A 10902-nucleotide genomic window follows, 5' to 3' on the forward strand; every position below is an offset into this window, starting at 1 on the left:
TGTACCGTCTGTACATACACTCACTAAATTTACCTAATTCAGTCCAACTTTGTGACATTTATCTTGAAAGTTGTTGAAGGTACCTATTCCCCCTGTTCTATTCCCATGATGGCCCAACGAGAGTAACTCTTTGAAACAAAGGAAATATTCTGTTATGATCTTAACGAAATATTAGGTTGGTGCAAAAGTAATTGTGATTTCAGACCCTGAATTTTAAATTATTCTAACCATGCTCAAACACATCTTTGTTAATCAAAATATGAACCATTACAATCAACACATTTTTGCCAATGAGAAATAAGTTTGGGGCCGGGCGTGGTGGCTCACACCTGTAATCCTAGCACTCTGGGAGGCTGAGGCGGTTGGATTGCTCGAGGTCAGGAGTTCGAAACCAGCCTGAGCAAGAGCAAGACCCTGTCTCTACTATAAATAGAAAGAAATTAATTGGCCAACTAATATATATAGAAAAAATTAGCCGGGCATGGTGGTGCATGCCTGTAGTCCCAGCTACTTGGGAGGCTGAGGCAGGAGGATTGCCTGAGCCCAGAAGTTTGAGGTTGCTGTGAGCTAGGCTGACGCCACAGCACTCACTCTAGCCTGGGCAACAAAGCGGGACTCTGTCTCAAAAAAAAAAAAAAAAAAAAAAATTAAAAAAAAAAAAAAGAAATAAGTTTGTTTATTCCTGTAGCATAAAAATCCGTGCTTTGGGACTAGATGAGCTGTTGGAAAGCATTTTCTGAATCCTGCTGGTTGTGGAAGCCTTTTCCCTGCAAAAAGTTGTTGAGATGCTTAAAAAAAATGGTAGGCAGTTGGCAAGAGTTCAGGTGAATATGGCAGAAGAGACAAAACTTCAGAGCCCAATTCATTCAACTTTTGAAGCATTGGTTGTGGGACATGTGGTTGGGTGTTGTCATGGAGAAGAATTGGGCCCTTTCCGTTGACCAGTGCTGCCTCCAAGTGTTGAAGTTTTGCATCTTGTCAATTTCAAAAGGAAAATATATATTATTCAATCACTTTGGATGAATCTACTGATACCACTTATTTGGTGCAGGCTTTATATTAGTTTGGTGCACACGGAATTGTAGTTTTAGCATTGCTAAAATGTGCCATTTGATATTGGTATACATTCTTAAATAAATGCGGTTATGTTATATATCATATTAATGCACAGTTCTCACTTTTTTTGCTAATGACTTATGACTTGTTGTTTATTTTATATTTATTCTAGACTATGGAAAATGATGTTAGACAAAAAACAAATTCAAGATATTTTCTTATTGGAGTTCAAAATGGGTCATTCTTCTGAGCATACTCAGATGTAATGCTTTCACTGGGATTCATAAAGCTGTAGTGAATCATACTGGCAGCAGACCACCAAACAGTGACCATGAATTTTTTTTTTTTTTTTGATGCAATTTTGACTTTGGGAAGTGCTTTGGTTCTTCTCCTTGGTCCAATAACTGAGCTGGTTGTTGCCAGCTGTTGCATAAAATCCACTTTTCATCACACATCACAATCCAATCCAGAGATGGTTCATTGTTGTTGCATACAAGATGACACTTCAGAATGATGATTTTTTTGACTTTCGGTCTGCTCATGGGGCACCCACTTATCAAGCTTATTCACCTTCCAATTTGCTTCAAATGCTAAATGACCATAGAATGGTCAACCTTGAGTTCTTCAACAACTTCTTGTGTAGTTGTAAGAGGATCAGCTTCAATGATTGCTCTGAATTGGTCCTTGTCAGCTTCCGATGGCCGGCCACTGCACTTCTCATCTTCAAGGCTCTCATCTCCTTTGCAACATTTCTTGACCCACCACTGCAGGCTCCTTTCATTAGCAGTTCCTGGGCCAAGTGCATTGCTGATGTTGCGAGTTGTCTCTGTTGCTTCATGACCCATTTTGAACTCCAATAAGAAAATCACTTGAATTTGCTTTTTGTCTAACATTATTTTCCATAGTCTAAAACAAATATAAAATAAACAAGAAGTAATAAGTCATTAGCACAAAAACATAAAGTGAGAACTGTTCATTAAAATGATGTATAACATAACCACATTTATTTAAGAATGTAGTCCAATATCAAATGGCAAATTTTAGCAATGCTAAAACTGCAATTACTTGTGCACCAAACTAATATAAAACCTGCACCAAATGAGCAGTATCAGTAGATTCATCCAAAGTAATTGAATAATATATATTTTCCTTTTGAAGTATTGTATGAAGTTGTCCTGTTAAGTTGAAGATGAGTTTATGCTGCTGATCAATTATGGTTGTCTTTGGAAGAGGCAGTTCTTTGTACTTTGAGATATTATTGGAGTCTAAGCATCCTACAACTTTAACAATGCATTCTTTCACAATTTCTACATCACTTAATGGCTTCCCTTTTATTTTCTGCATGTATAAGTTACTTCATAAATTGCTTCAGTGGGATTTTTTCCAACTCCTATCACTGCTTGAAAGAACTGTCTTTACTTTTGCTCTTCATCTTTTACTTTCCGCAATATGTTTTGCCTCTCTCCCTCTAATTTAAAATATTTGTGGTCCTTGTGAGTGTTATAATGCTGATGAGCACTAAATTTCTTTAATGTTGATATTGCAGTATTGCAAAGCAAGCATCTTCTTATCTTTAGCAGAAACAAGATATTATTGCAATTCCCAATCCACATTTATTAATAAATCTGTTTTCTTCCTTCTGCATTCTCTTGATCTTCTTTGACATCATGGACTGTTAAGTAGACAGAATTAAAAAAAACTATCAAGCTGTGCAGCTATTCACAAATTCCACTTCAAACAGAAACACAGTGCACCAATGTCAAAAGCTGATAATAGACTCCACCCCTATAAACTCTCGCCAACCAGCCTTGTGCAGTAGTGGCACCAGTCAGATGGGGGAAGCTAGAATTGAATCATGAGCATAGAAGCCATCAATTTAGTCCTTATAGCTTACTAATGTTCTAATTCTGCTGGTCGACCTCAGAGGATTATTTCTTTGAAACTTATTTTATTATTTGGTATTTTAAATCTGTTAATTTTAAAAACAAAATAAAAATATAAAAGATGAATAAAACATATTAATAAAAATAAAAGGATTTGTTCCATAAAATTTGAATTCAATCAAAAGGCTGCACTTAAGAACCTAGAAGGCCACATGTTGTCTTAATGCCTTAGGTTCCTCACCCCTGGGCTAGCCTGTCCCACACAGAGTGATTCTATCAAAAGAAATACTGAGAGTGACTTTCTTTCCAGAAGTAGCCTTATTTAACTTTTCAGAGCCTAGTCCATTTCCTAAGTAAGATATTTTTCCATCCAATCATTTTAGAATGACCTTGAACTTCCACATATTCCTCTTAACTTGTATTTCTTGAATTAATACACTTCCCAACTCATCCAATTTGGGCATCAACTGTGAAATCCTCTTCTGTTACATCAATGCCATATGACTTGAGGAATCACTTGAGTTACTGGTTAAATGAAATATTGTTTCTGATTCAATAATTAAAATAACCTAATTTTCATCTAGAATCTGCTGTGCTCATTTTAAGCTCTTCCAAACCCCCAATCTCAGAAAAGACATGAAAAGGCTCACATCATGTTGTTTTCTCCTCTTCTAATTCATTAGACAGTCTATGCTCTGATAGCAGAAGTTAGAAAAGGAAGCAGAATTCCGTGCTTTGATGGTGATGCAGGAACATTGAGGGAATTACAAAACCTACTCAAAGAATGCTATTTTTTTTTCTTTCTGAGAAAATTTTAGTATCTTCATTTAGCAATCAGAGAAGAGCACTTTTTGAGTAAACTGGATAAGTGGATAAGCAAAAACAAAAGAAAATGATATTAGCCAAACGTGCAGCCTTATGGAATTACAGGCAGAATGTATGCCTACCGGCCCAATTCCCTGAAAAAAATGTTTTCAAAATAATAAACTCTATAGCTTGCATTAATCTTCTGTATGAATCATCACACTATCATTTACCTTTCCAGAAAACATTTTAGCAAATAACTTCCTCTCAAATCAAACTATTTAGAAGTATTAGTTCAGCTTTCCTTTCAGCTCCTTCTAAATCTAACTCAAACATCCTGCAGTTTTGTTTGTTTGCCTCTTTCATAATTGTATGCAGCACTGAGCTCATCACATTCACAAAAAAAACTTCTATTCATAAGCAATATAAATAGTAAAGTTTCTAACACACCTATTTGTATGATTAGATATTCATTCTTTATTCCATTCACATATTAATTCATTTAAATAATGAATTATCTATTGTCAAAGCACTGTATGAAGAGCTAGGGAGCTATAAAACCAAACAGAATATAGTCTTAACCTGAACACAATATTTGAGTCCTACCAAGGGATTATAAAAATATATACAACAAAAAAGTAAACTAAAAGAAGTATAAATAAAATGCTTTGGAGTTCAGAGGAAGTGGAGATTACTTGTACCCTATGTATTAAAATGAGTGATGACTTCAAAGAGGATGTGGTATTTGAACTGAAGAAGACTTTAACTTCATTTCCATTCATACAAATTTGTCTAGTATTTCTGCAAATTTTAGGTACATCCCTAACCCAGCAGCATATGTCAAGTTGTCTACAGATAACTTGTGTTGACTAAATATTTCTCAAATTAATTATAAAACAATATTTGCCCTAGTAATACCTTGATAGATATCTGTTTCAACTACTTATTTTTTACTTCCCAACAGCTAGTCTTTCCAGTTGGTGGTGACTGGCTCACCACCATTTTCATTTACCCATGGTTCATGCCCTCCCTGTTGGCTGCCTATTGACTCCAGATACTCTTGGGCAATGGACCTTCTCAGCTCAGCCCCAATACCTCTTACCACAACTTTCCTGGTTCAATCACCAACTGTACACAGCAGGTCCAAGGACTTTCTCCTACTGGCGAGGCCAAATGGAATCCTAGATGTTAGAGGGACAGCCAAATGAAGATGGTTATAGTTAATTGTAAATACAAGCCCCTTGGAGTTGAGAGTTTAGAAAAGCTGAGAAACTTCATGATCATTGTCCTCAGTTGCCACTACATTGAGTTTTACAGTAAAATGTGGAAGCCCATCCAGCAGCAGGTCCGAGAGATGCCTATGAGAACCAGGAGCCCTCTGAGGACAAGAAGGCAGGGAAGCTCGACATGCTGTCTCTCATGCACACCACGGATATTTGCACGATGTGCAGAATGAATGGGAGAGACTATTTTGTAACATTGATCCTGGAGCATGACCCTTGGCAGTTCGTGGATGCTAAGAAAGCACTGGAGGTCTGTTCTGGTCACAAGCAGCAGAGACCACTGGTGATCGAATCTAGCCACAAGCAGCAGGCTGGCCCTTCAGAGTGGAGCCCTGGGAGCCTTGGAGGAGCTGAAGCAGAATGAACAAAGGCTAAGTGCTCTTTCACTTACTTCTAAGTGACAGGTTTTAATTAAACATAATTCACACCTCAACTGATCCTATTTCTGCTGCTGACAGAGTTGGAGGCTGTCAAGGGAGGAATTGTGCAGAAAAGAGACCTGCATGTAGATGGGCAGGAGGGGAAGGAGATGCACTTGTGATTGCTCATCAAAATTAAAAGAGGAGAGAAAATATACTGAAAGGAGTATACTATGGATAAATGTACTCAGGAACAGTGATTTCAATGTTTTCATTCCCTTAAAAAGGTCACTAAATAACTAGATTGTGGAAAAAAAATACCTGTATCCCAATGTCACTTTTTATCAGTTTCAAATATAGAAAGATATTATTTATTTCATGACCCTAGAAATAAGATGAATGCAGGTGTTCCCACTATATAGATTCAAAAACCAACACCAATAGAAGGAGATATGGACCAGGTCAAAAGGGTGACAATAGAAACTTCAATTCCTCAAAACAAGACCCCCAGCTGGCTTTAAATGGAAGAGAATCTTAAAACATCAGCGGTTTTTGCAATTCAAGCCATTCCTCCTTTTGTTTGCCAAAGCTAAAAAAATTAAAGATATGAAAAAAATTATTCTTGCTAAAATTCTATTTCTGGGGTCACAGCTGCAGGAGCAAGATTAACATATGCTAAAGCTAGAACTACTGAAGGTTGATTGTGCACATCTTTTCAAGTGCAACTTAATCGCCCAAGAATGCAGAATCAAATTTCAGATGTATTTAAAGCGTGAAAAATATTTATATAATTATTGTCTCATCAGACAAATATTAAAATCCTGAACTACTCTGCTTAAGGTCCCTGAATCTCTGTGTTGCCTCCCACTCCATATTAGGCAGTCTTTCCAGGCTTAGCAAAATCCTATCCAGCCACACAGGACCTGCTCAAATTCCACATCCTCTATGAAGCCTCCCCCATTCCCTAACATGAATTAACTCTCACCTCTGTGAAACCCCATAGCACTTCGTCTCCCTAATGTGGCACTTATGTGCTATGGATGGTAGTTATCTGGACATGCACAGATTTTTTTTCTCCTGCTTCCATATTGCATTGTACAATCCCCAAGGGAAGGAGCCATAACTTACACATCAGCATATCTACTCTAACAGCCTAGTGAAATACATCCTGCTTAGGAGGTGCTAAGTATATTTTTTAAATGAATGATGACTGCATGAAAATTCTCCTGGGTACTCAGGCTTTCCTTTTACAGTTTTGTCTTAGAATATGGAAAGCAAGATTCTGCCGGTTGCACCTAGCCCGCGGCTACTTCTTCCCCAGTAAATCACAGATGAATACCATCTGCTATTCCTCTCTGCGAGGTCCCTCTGGAGATTCCCTTTGGGTTAACTGGCCACTCTCTGTTCTAGCCTCTCTCAGTTCTTATTCCTGGGGAAACCTCTGTTGGGCCAGGGGTCTAGGATGCAGGTTTCTAAGTTATGTGTTCAATACCATATGCTTTTCCTCTTTAAGTTCCTAATTATTACTTTCTTTTGGGTTATCTTCATTTCCTCCCTCATGAAATGTTCCTTTTTCAGGTCTTTCCTGAAACTATCTCCTTTGAGTCATCTACAGAACATAAGGCGAGCAGATGGTATTGCGATTACACTGGTAATTACCCCCTGAGAAAAGCATCCTTGTTCCCAAAGCAGGTAATTTGGACTAAAATAGAACTTTCGCCAGAATAACCCAGGTAAGTAGGGTATTGAGCTATATACATATACAATTATATTTTATGTAATAGGAGCCATCATCATTAGTTTTTGACAAAACTAGGCTGTTGCTCCCTACAAAGAAGGGGGGCCAACATTTAAAGGCTAAAATTAACTTATTTATTTTCTAAATATCCAACTCTGTCTCCAACAATGGGTTTCGAAGCACTTGACTCTAGCAGAGGAACTCTTACTAGCAATCACGTGCACTACTTCTCAGATCTAGTTTTTAGGCACCATGATTTTATTTTTTAAATAATATTTATTTTAAAGGAAATTCCTGAAATACAGTCGCTGTCAGGATGTAAATTGTTTTAACTTTTGGGGAAACTCAACACCAAGTCCTTAAAAGCAGGCTTGGGACACAATGGGACAAACAGAAACGCTTCTTTGCTTGAGAGTAAAACAAAATCGTGCCTGCATTTTCACTGGTCTCTGATTATAGCTACAAACCATGATCTGCTGAAATGCTTCTCTGACAGCAAGACTAACTGGAGTGCTTTCAGTCCAAGAACGGGGCACTCTATGTCACTGGGCAAAATGGCAAAAGGTCGTCTAAATGAACTTCGCACAAGAAGAAGAGGAGCAGTGAGAAATGATAATTGCCCTTTCCATTCCAGACCAGGACCAATTATCATCAATTCTTTGTGGTGGTGTTTCTTTCCTATCTTTTTTTTGTCTGGTGTAATAGTTTTATAATCCAAAGGCTGCAATTTTGTTGCAGGGCTAATTTAAAAGGTGGTCTGCATTTTAATATGTATACCCAACACAAAAGCAAGATATTTATTGCACTTGGCACATAACAGAGGTTAAAATTTCATTGAAAAGATTTTTCAGAAATTAACATAACTATATGTATCTCCTTTTCTCTTCCTCTCTTCTAGGAGTGCAAAGCACAGCAGGAAAAAATACTTAAGGATAAAAAAGCGCATTTCAAAACATGTCAGTCTCATCAATATTATGGATAGGTGAGAATGAATTTTATAATAAAGTACCTGTGTTTTCTGATTCAGTGTTTTGGTTCATAACTTGCAATACTGTTTCATACTATTTGGTAATCTCTTCTTCCACTTTTTCTGACATTACAAATTGTCCAGACTACATGCACTTTCTGTTATTGACCTTCTAAACTTCCATCTACTCTATGATAAACTTGCTGGGGGAAAAGGTGAGAAAAGTGAGCAGTTGTTTTATTTTTTTATTAGTCAACATTATGTAATCTTTTAAGGAATTATTTTGTTTTTTAAATTACTCCCCTGGCTGGACAGGGTAGCTCACATCTGTAATCCCAGCACTTTAAGAAGTCAAGGCAGGAGGACAGCTGAAGGCCAGGAGTTCAAGGCCAGCATGGGCAACATTATGAGATGCCCCCTCCCCCATTTCTACAAAAAGTAAAAAAAAAAAAAATTAGCCAGGCATGGTGGCATGTGCCTGTAGTCCCAGCTACTAGGGAGGCCAAGGCAGGTGGATTACTTGAGGCCAGGAATTCAAGGTTACAGTGAGCTATGATCTGGCAACTGCACTCCAGTCTGGTTGATAGAGCGAGACCCTATACATAGATAATTAACTAATTAATTAAAATAAAAGTTACCTATAGTCATGTGATGAAAACATACTCCACAATGTAGCACCAAGCAGCATCAGAACCTCACAAGTTTAGCACTTCAATAATAAGTCAATTCTGTAAGGCTAGTGACTAGGAAAAAGTAACTCTTTTAATCATTTTTAAAAGTAAACTTAGACCAAATAATTCTGACTAATATCAGACCAGCTGATTTGTGTAATAATGAGAATATCAGCAGAGTTCCTTCCTTTAGACGAAGTGATAGACTGATAATGAGGAATTAATTAATATTATAGCTAATATCTAATAACTGATTAATATCCAGTATGGATTCTGCCAATGTAAATAGCTCTATTTTCAGCCCAACCGATAACTAATAACTGTGCTTCCCAGTAAGTTATATTAGTACCTCAAAACAGTAATTAATAGCCCTTATGAGACCCCTAACTGTATCCCGCGTTCTAGGTAATTGGATGTTGCGTATTGAAATGATTAACATCGTATTAATATCAGCGTTAGATAGGCCATGTTAACATGGGAGCAGTCTTGGCATTTGGCACCTATGCACAGCCTCTAAAACCTGTACCTTGAAACTTAGCAATTTGAGGATCCCATTTGAAGTTCTATTGTGAACTACAATAATTTATTAATATTACCTAACATGGAGCATATGTCTTATATGAATTGTCTTTCAACAAACTATGGCCTGAGACGCAGAGCTCATCCTCCTCACAATGAGGAATGTAATATTGGTATGTGTCAAAGTCTGACTCTTGACCAACAGGTGGCCACAAATGGACTGCCCAAGAGCAGCTGTTCTCAAGGCAGGATCCCCAACGTGCAGCATCAACCTCACCTGGGAACTTGCTTAAAATGCAAGCTATCAGCCCCTACCCCAGACCGGCCAAATTACAAACCTTAGGGATGGGGACAAGAAATTTATGTTAACAGGCCCCACATATGCATGGTGCACACTCAGGTGTGAGAGCCGCTGCCTGGAAAGATATTTCTCAAAATGCGGTGTGAAGACCACCAGCTTTAGCGTCACCCAGCTAATAATTCTTGGAGCTCACCCTGACCTAGTGAGTTACAGTGCCTAGAAATACACATTTTTCATAGGCTTCCTAGGCCACTCTATTGACCCTAAAGTTTGGGAACCACCCCATCATATTGAAACGAATAGAAGACTCTCTCAATGAAACACAAAGGGAGGATATAAATCCAAATAATGGCCTTGCTGAAAATATTTCATATTTGAAGACATCAGCTTAAATGTCTCCTTCAAATCTGGGTACAGCTAGGAGTCCTGTGCATTGGCTAACATGAGAATTAAAGTATGCCCTCTCACTATCGCTTTGAAAAGCCTTCAGTCAACAAAACGTGCCATTGTTTTCTAATTGAAAAATATAAAGCTGAAATAGAACTATGATCTTAGTGCTCCCAGGAAAGTTGAAAATGTAAAAGAGGTAGATTAAAAGACAGAGCCAGGTTCCATACTTATTAGCCTTAATAAAACTCAGTCACCTCCCATTGTATCTTGCTGAGTGAAAATAAAAATATCTGTGAGAGGCTAGCTGTGGTGGCTCACACCTATTATCCCAGCTCGTTGGGAGGCCAAGGTAGGAGGATTGCTTGAGGCCAGGAGTTCAAGACCTGCCTGGGCAACATAGAAAGACTCTGTCTCTATCAAAAGCAAAAATATATATAAAAAAAAATCTGCAATAACACAATTATAATCATAGAAGCAGCCTCACAATTCCAACTTCTTCTTCTGAGGTCTTAGAAAATAAAAATCCACAGAAATAAAACATTATATAATTTAAAATATGCACAATGTGATTAGTGGGTATATCAGGTTTTTCTAGCATCTTCATACATCACATAGCTTTTATCAAGGTAACACTTGTATTTTTCCAAATTATTCTCTTTTTGCCATATCATTGTAAATGTATGTCTACTTTTTAACATTGCAAACAGCAACAAGAAACAGATTAATCTTTCAGATATTGTAGGAACTCTTTCTCTTGAAGGTAATGTGATATTTTGGAGAAAGAAAAATGCTTGCAATAAGGGTTCAAATATCTGTTCTACTATTTAATTGCTATGTTAAAGGGAGCAAGTCAGCAAAACCAATCTGAATTTCAATTTTCCCATGTAAAAAGGATCCCCCAGAGGGTTGTATATCAGCTAATACCCATGAA

General features: G+C 37.5%; 1 pseudogene; it reads right to left on the minus strand.

The window, feature by feature from the left end:
* Positions 1 to 248: 248 nt before the first annotated feature.
* On the minus strand, positions 249 to 4766 carry LOC142874841 (histone-lysine N-methyltransferase SETMAR-like; annotated as a pseudogene).
* Between the last annotated feature and the right edge of the window lie 6136 nt (positions 4767 to 10902).

Source organism: Microcebus murinus, chromosome 13, assembly GCF_040939455.1.
Source record: "Microcebus murinus isolate Inina chromosome 13, M.murinus_Inina_mat1.0, whole genome shotgun sequence".
Lineage (NCBI taxonomy): Eukaryota > Metazoa > Chordata > Mammalia > Primates > Cheirogaleidae > Microcebus > Microcebus murinus.